Here is a 7,851-nt window from a genome sequence, read left to right as displayed (position 1 = left end):
TTCCATGTACTAAACTTCTCGGATGAAGCATTAGTAGACAAGGAGGCCCCTGTGAATTTCCTTACAGATCCCATGGAAGGGAGATCTACATTGAGACCAGCGGATCTGCTCGTCTTTGGCTGGGCGGGAGGGAAACATGCTTGTGTGGATCTCACAGGAGTCTCCCCCTTAGCTGGTTTAAGGGAAAGCGAGTTTGTAGTAGGACAAGCTATAAGGAAAGCGGAATCTTAAAAGGTGGATAAACACGCTAAAGCATGTGCTGATAACCAACATGCATTTGTCCCCTTCGCCTTTGACACCTTTGGCTCCCTAGCTCCAGAAGCAATCCGTTTGTTGACTAGGGTCCAAAAGGTTGTCCACAGCAGTTGCTCATCAACGGGGGGGGGGGGGGGGGGGGGGGAGGGGTTTGTCTTTAATAGGCTAGGGTTTGCTATTCAGAAAGGGGTAGCGGCGCAGCTTGTTGCTTGCTTACCTGTGATATTGATGTAACTCGGCCAGTATTTTATATTAAAATTTGCATATTTATAAAAAAAAAATTCAATGATGAAAAATTTTCGGGGTTTATGATTTGGGTAAACGGGTTTATGGTTTCGGATAATCGGATGGGTATCACCTAACCCTATACCCATTTTATGCATGCGAAATGTTTATTTATTTTAAATTCCATACTCGAATGCTTGTCCAAGATGTATCTGTTTTGGGTTTCGAATAATCTTGTCAACCTTGGGAATTTTTGCCATACCCGATTCAAACAAGAAAAACTATAGAAAGTTCCTCATCCACACTTCTGTATTATAATCGCTGTAGAAAGATGATCATCCCTTTAAAGTGAGAAATCATTAGTGATCCTTACCATTTGTAACAAGAGCAACGTAGTGATGACATTTATGCTATTAAATATAATTTGTTGGACTCATGACTTTCGATAGTGATACCGAGTGCTGGTAATGTATTGCTACTGTAATGAACGGAACCGATATGACAGAATGCCCCTCGCAACGCATAGGGGTATTCTACAGCTTTTATACAAAGTTGCTACCATTTAACTTAAAACTTAAACATACAGAAATCTATTGCTAAACCGACCATAAATGTAAGTTGACTTGCCAGATTCACTAACTGCCTTTGCTTGAACCTGTTTTAGGTTTTGATCGACTTGTTTCGTATCCCATGCCATCTGAGTTTGCAAACCTCAACATTGGCCTACAAGTCTCCTTGTGTTCGATCATCCAATTCGCGTGCCTAACATGCATCCACGAGAACGATAACTCATCACATCCAATTCGCATGCCTAACATGCATCCACGAGAACCATAACTCATCAAGCGGCATAACAAATACCGTAGGAACTCTTTTAGAAATAAAACTTTAATTTCTACTATGTGTTTTTTTTTTTTCTTTTATCTAAAAACAAATTTAGACCTGTTTTTCCATCTTAATCTCCCTGTTATATATATATTTTTTTCTGCATGGAACCTGATGGAAAGGGTTAGATACAAACTCTTGGCATAAAAAAAGACATTTTCTCTGCTTTTTTAACATCTCTATGAATGATAATCAAATGTTTTATTAGTTAATAATAACTAATGATTTTTTTCATGAATGCAACTACATATATAATTTTAATATTTCACTCACATTTATTTAGTGTCACCTAAATAAAAAATTTGTACATCTTTTAATGTTTTTTGATCAAATTCTTTTGCACATGTAAATGGTTTCACATGAATTCAAACTCAACTATGAAGATTATAAGCATACCTTAAAAGGAAATTTTCGAAGGGCGGGCAAAATTCATATTTGTAGAAATCTTGTTAAAGCTTAGAAACACGTTGTAAGTCGTAACTATTGCCATTTGTCCCCGTAATGTTAGATCAAGAGATCAAGGAAGAAGGGAAAGCAATTTACGATTTGTGAATGTAAAAGTATCGAAGGGCATGAAGCTTTTTGGCTTTTCATTGATGGATGCATAAATTAATGAAGTTTGAGTGAAAGGGATTGAGAAGGTGTGAAGAGATGGCTAACCTTAGAAGCAAAATATGGTGATTTAATCTCCAAGATTTGTTACTAATTAGTTAAGTAGGTGAGGACAGTACAAACTTCATTTACTACAATTGAAGATGTTGCAGATCATTGTCCGAATGAGTTTTGACTTTTTTTTTTGGTACAAAGCAGAAGCATGAAAGGGGAAATGTGATTGATGCTTGTGGGATATGAGTTTAAGTGAGGCTGGTGGCATCAAATGAAGAGGTTGCATTACTTATGAATGCAGTAATGTTTGGGACTTTGGGTAGGTGAGAATTTATTTGGAGACAATCACCAAAGATTTATATTTTTTATGAAAAAGTTTTAGATTTTTATTTAAAGATAGGATTTTTGTATGTAAACATCATCATGAAGTAGAAGTGTAACCATTAACCATATACTATGTAATAAGAATGCAAGTTTTATTAACAAAATTTATACTTAGATAATAATATTATATATTCATTCATAGGTTTGGTTTTTTACTTTCAATAGCGACCCATCAATACTGACGACCCTTTAGCGGCAACATGTCGCTGGTAAAAGGTAATAGCGGCGACAAAGCTGGGCAATAGCGGCGACAGCTATCGCCGCTAAAGGTGCCAATTTCTTGTAGTGTTACCACAGGTCCCTTGCTTAACTACCTTCTTTTTTTAAGTGGCGATCTTAGAGCAGACCAGTAACTTCAAGAACCGTATAACATGTTATAAGAGTAAGGCGAGGTGACCAAAAGGTTTGGGAACATATCCGATCAAATCCCATCCCCCAAAATGTAATGGATTTCAAACGCGAGGCGCGTTTTGAGGGTGTCATCAAATGTGGAAGTTGCAGGCTTGGCCATCATTTGATTTCTATTTCCTGGGCTTGCGGAAAGGTGGTGTCCTATAACCCACACTTTTCATTTCCATACTGGAGAAGCCACCATAACTCGATCTACAAGACGTACATGTTTTGTGGGGTTTTACCGATTGATGGTGATGCGGTTAGTGAAACGGATAGAGCTTAAAAAGCCGATGAAACTGTACCAAAAATTGAAACCATAATGGGTTTTACAGAGGGAGATGGTTTTCTCAATCACAAAAAAATAAACCAGCGACGTTTACTTAAATTAAAAATATGTTACCTAACAAGTAACAACTGGGTCAATGTTTGTTACTTAGACCTACTCGAAACTTTGTTATACCATACCTTTCTGTGCTCGGTTATATATTTAAAACTGAAGTGGGGGGATATTCCACGGTCCTCCCAACCGCCAAGGTGATCCCACCTCGCAAATCGCCACCCAGCAAACCTGAGTCTGGGGTAAATCTGCTACCGTAGGGGCATTGGGAACGAGCAAGACTTGAACCCACCACCTACGGGTTAGAATGCGGGCTGGTGGCCACTGGGCTGACACCCAATGGTTTATTTAAACATGGTGTATGTATTTTAAACATATATAACTTTAAACATGGTGTATGTGTTTTATTTTATTTCTAGAGGGCACCTGTACATAAATAATCAAGACAATATCCACTGTTTGTCCGCATACCTGTCTATTTTATATTCTTTAACCGAGGACCAGGTAAATGAATTTAGAACATTATTATTTAGCATATTTAAAAAAAAAATATTGAGATTAATTTTCTAAACCGGATAATCTAAATTAGTATAAGTTTATCTGGAGGGAATACGTTTATATTCTTCACCGGATACCCCAAATTTATATCAGTTTGTTATTAGTAATTCTTAATTAACACCGAAAGACAACATTTTCATTACTTCTTACACACATTGTAACACGTTACACAACATGGAACCATCTTTGGGTTGCACAATTGATACAAGTTTCATCATCGACTCCACGTCATCTTCATAGTCTCTCCATTCGCTATATCCTCAAGGTCTTGCTTCACCTTAGGTGCTTCTTGCTTATACGATGCATACTCAAGTCTTCAGCACTAGTGCAATTTACGTCACACAGAAAGGAAAACTACTAAGGTCATCATGGCTTGAACATCTGACACCTACGGGATGATCAACATAGATAATTCACACAAACAAAATAATTGATTATAATAACTTAGAAAAATTGCATGCTTTGCCACTGAGTCCGCGTCGGACTCCGTGACTGTCTTGTCGAGCCCACATCCCGTGATCTAAGATGACATGGAAGAAAATACTAGGGTGACTTAAAAGAACAAGCTAGCTGGCTTGTTGAGAAGGACTTTAAGCCAATTTACCGGTGAGAACTAACATGATCCATTTATGACAGCTATAAAATTGATATATCTTGCTAAATCAATTGGTGAGAACCCCATTTGTAATAACAAATTCAAATTAGCCCCTGATGATGACGGGGTAGCTCAGATCTCACAAAATAACTAAAACACGTTTTAGCTTAAAAGGTTAAAATGTTGAAAGCTTCATAACCCGGGAACTGTGGTGAACAGCAAAAGAACATGAACAGTAAGCATGTCACTTCACTGATTGCTTGTCCACTCTCCCAGCCGAAAATCAGAGCACATGCACAAGAAGCTCCCTTTTACCCGCAGGTCCAAACCGTTCAACTCCAAAATGGGTAAGTCTTCCACTGCAAGCAGGGTTCACTAATCCAAGGTTTCCCCTTTGAGAAATCTCTTTCTCTATAAATGACACTTCATTTAGTGCATTTCAAACATTCCGATCAGTCCTGATTCTCTTGGGATCTCTGATCTTCCTTCTCGAGCGCTTGTTCCATACAAGTCTCTTTTCTTCACATTCAACACACACATTTTGATTGCTCTTGCATCCAAGGCTGAACACCCTTCGGCTAAAGATCTTGAACAAACAATAAACATTACTAGTGAACCTCTCTCCATGTCTTGCAAACGTGGGGGGACCCCACGACCTGCGTGAGGCAAGTTGAAGCCCTTCAAGCCTTTTGCCTAACCAGACAAATCGCTATCCTTGGTCTTGTATTTGTTGCATTAACAAGTTGGCGCCCACCGTGGGGCTACGCCACTTATTTCCTTCAAACGACCTAGTAGTGTAGCTCCATTCTCTCAAAAACCATCATGTCGGAAAGTGAGTCCCCGGGAGAGGTAAATCAAGTCCCACGTACCTCTACCCCTAACACTAGCCAAACTCAGGCGGATGTACCGACTTCCTTCTCAACACCGGGAAGCACTCCAACTGGAGCAACATACCCTTAGTTCCTCACCTTCCAAACACCGATACCGTCTTGTTCAGGAGTGCCATCCCCTAACGTTGGTGCTTCTAACACCCCTTCACGTGTTTACCTTACTCCCGAAGGGGTCGCCAATAACTTTCTAGAGTTAAGGTCTCTCCTTAACCAATACGTGATTAGGGAAAAAGACAAAGGAGTAAGGATCCGTCTGGATTATGACGAGCCAGAACCATCACTATCCCCTGGACCTCCGGCTCTACCTTTTACAAGCTCACAATCAACCATGTCCAGGAATGAGGCTGGTCCCAACCATCCTCCTCCAAATCCTAATTCATACATATATACGAGGTCAGATCCAACGTCTTTTCCCCTCTTTTCTTCCCAACCAGTTGTAACCAGTGCTCCCTTGGGACACGAGCTGACTTTGGACCGGCTCCTACAATCTCCAGTAGCAAGCCTTCCACCTTCGGCGACAACTACATGGGAACAAGCTTTGGCATGGAGTGCCGTCATGAGCACACCTTTAGGGGTAAACTGCCCAGTTGCACCTGGAAGCCTTCAAGGCTTCAACCTTATGCGCCTCAGATGATGGCCCAGATGATGGCAAGCTTCCCTTGGCAACACTAGTGAAATTTGTACCTTGTACTTTGTTTCTTAAAAGAAACTAGTACTTAGGATTTTTTTGGGGAGATCACTAGTGATCACAAAACGAAAGAACCACATGAGAAGTTTGTTCTGCAAAGAACATGGTTCTTCGGTGTCGGTATTGTAGGGGTATGTCAACACACACAATCGTGTCAATTTTGGAAATAAAATTGGAACAACAATTTTATTTATATAACTGCTGAATCGTTTCAAATGTCAAAAGATCACCACAGTTGTAGCACGATCCAGGTGGAAATGCTCGTCCGCGTGCTGGATTTGCATTAACAAGTCTTCGGCATTTGTTTCGGTAGTGAGTAAGATCACCACAGTTGTAGCACGATCCAGGTGGAAACTGTGCCTGAACAACAGCATGATTTGCAGCATTTTGGTTTTGGATAACATGACGACATGTATTGACCAAGTGTCCCAATCGCCCACAGTGGGTACATTTGTGACACGGTGTCTGATTCACATGATGACGGTTGCATTTGTTGCTAGCACGAGGCTGTGCTGGCTGATTTGGTGCAACCTGATCATTCTGAGCAACTACTGCGAAGTTTTGTGAAGCCTTACGCTTCTTCGACTTCTTAGAGGACTCGGTCTGTTTATCCTTTGGTTTTTCTTGTGTTGACTTGTCAGATGGTTTCTGGTCGCCTTTTCTGAAAAGTTTACCCTTCCTGATTTGTGATTCAGTCAGGGTAGTAGATAGTTCAATGGCCTGTCTGACGGTAGTAGGGTTGCTACCGGTAACAATGTCTTGAATTGGGTCAGGGAGGCCATCAATGTACCTTTCAATCGCCTTATCCAAAGGCGTAACCATGGTAGGACATAACAGACTCAATTCCTCGTAACGATCAGTGTAGGCTCGATGTTCACTTCTGTCTTGTTTGAGATCGTTAAATTCCCATTCTAAAGCCCTAAGCTCATGACGAGGGCAGAATTCTTTCATCATTAGAGCCCGAAGATCTTCCCAGGTTTGTGCCATCGCCACATCAGCACCCCTTTCCCTCATTGTGCTGTTTCCACCATGTGAGTGCTCTTTTCTGGAATACACTCGACGCAAACTCAACTTTTTGCTCGTTTGGGCATTGTACCTGACGAAACATGCTTTCGAGTCTCTCAAACCACTGTAGGATCCCAGTAGCTCCTTCAGACCCAGTAAATGTAAGTGGCTTAACTAAGTTGAATGTCTTAAAGTTGCACTGAACATTGTTATTGTTATTGTTTGCCCGATTAATCTGGGTGATAAGGTTCGGGAGTACAACAGCGATTTGCTGATGTAACACCCAAGTTACCAATTAACGATTTTATATGTAATACCAACAATTAGATGTGTAGTTAAGACTACACATACTACATAAATACGGGTTTACTAAAACTTTTACAAATTATAAGTTATTCTACATCACGTGATTGAATTCGTTGTTTAAAATTTACAACGTGGCAAAGTGCGGAAGCGTGTGTCTTTATCGTGTTCGGTTCTTCACTGAGCTTGATAGTCTTCCGGCATCCAAAAGTACCTACATTTCAATAACATGAAATGCTTTAGTCATACGGGGTTTAAATCATGTCTGAACGATGTCCGGGAAACAATTGATTTTTCAATTCAAATAAAAAAAACAAAATATATAAAAATCTCCATCGTAAATTACGGTGGGACCGTAATTTACGGTGGCACCTGGGTTCAAGCTTTTCTACCGTAAAACAGTGGGCCACCACCGTAAGTAAATCATCTCCACCGTAAATTACGGTGGGACCGTAAATTACGGTGGACCCTAGGTTCAGCCTTTCCATTTTGCCGTAATTTGACACGAAATCTTTCGTATCTATCAAACCGCTTATCCGTTTGACCTACTGTTTCTTCCTACATGCTTGTAATTTGATTCTCCATCATATGGAGTTAAAATCCAACATCCGGCTTGATAAAATTCAAGACTTTTAAGTCTTCGGCTTATTACTCCTTTACCAAAATTTGACCCGTTCGTGATTTTATCAAACATACAAGTTTGTTTGACTCTTATTTCTCATAAACC

At 40.2% G+C, this 7,851-nt stretch overlaps 1 long non-coding RNA gene across 1 annotated transcript; it reads right to left on the bottom strand.

Moving 5' to 3' along the window:
• Positions 1-863: 863 nt before the first annotated feature.
• On the bottom strand, positions 864-2,233 carry LOC110935715. Its single transcript, XR_002589353.2, has 2 exons — positions 1,762-2,233; positions 864-1,291 (listed from the first exon to the last, which is right to left on the bottom strand). It is a non-coding gene; the product is annotated as an uncharacterized LOC110935715 (long non-coding RNA).
• Between the last annotated feature and the right edge of the window lie 5,618 nt (positions 2,234-7,851).

This window comes from Helianthus annuus, chromosome 4 (assembly GCF_002127325.2).
Source record: "Helianthus annuus cultivar XRQ/B chromosome 4, HanXRQr2.0-SUNRISE, whole genome shotgun sequence".
Taxonomy (NCBI): Eukaryota; Viridiplantae; Streptophyta; class Magnoliopsida; order Asterales; family Asteraceae; genus Helianthus; species Helianthus annuus.
The sequence above is the reverse complement of the archived record's forward strand: the minus strand, read 5'-3'. Positions and strand labels throughout refer to the sequence as shown.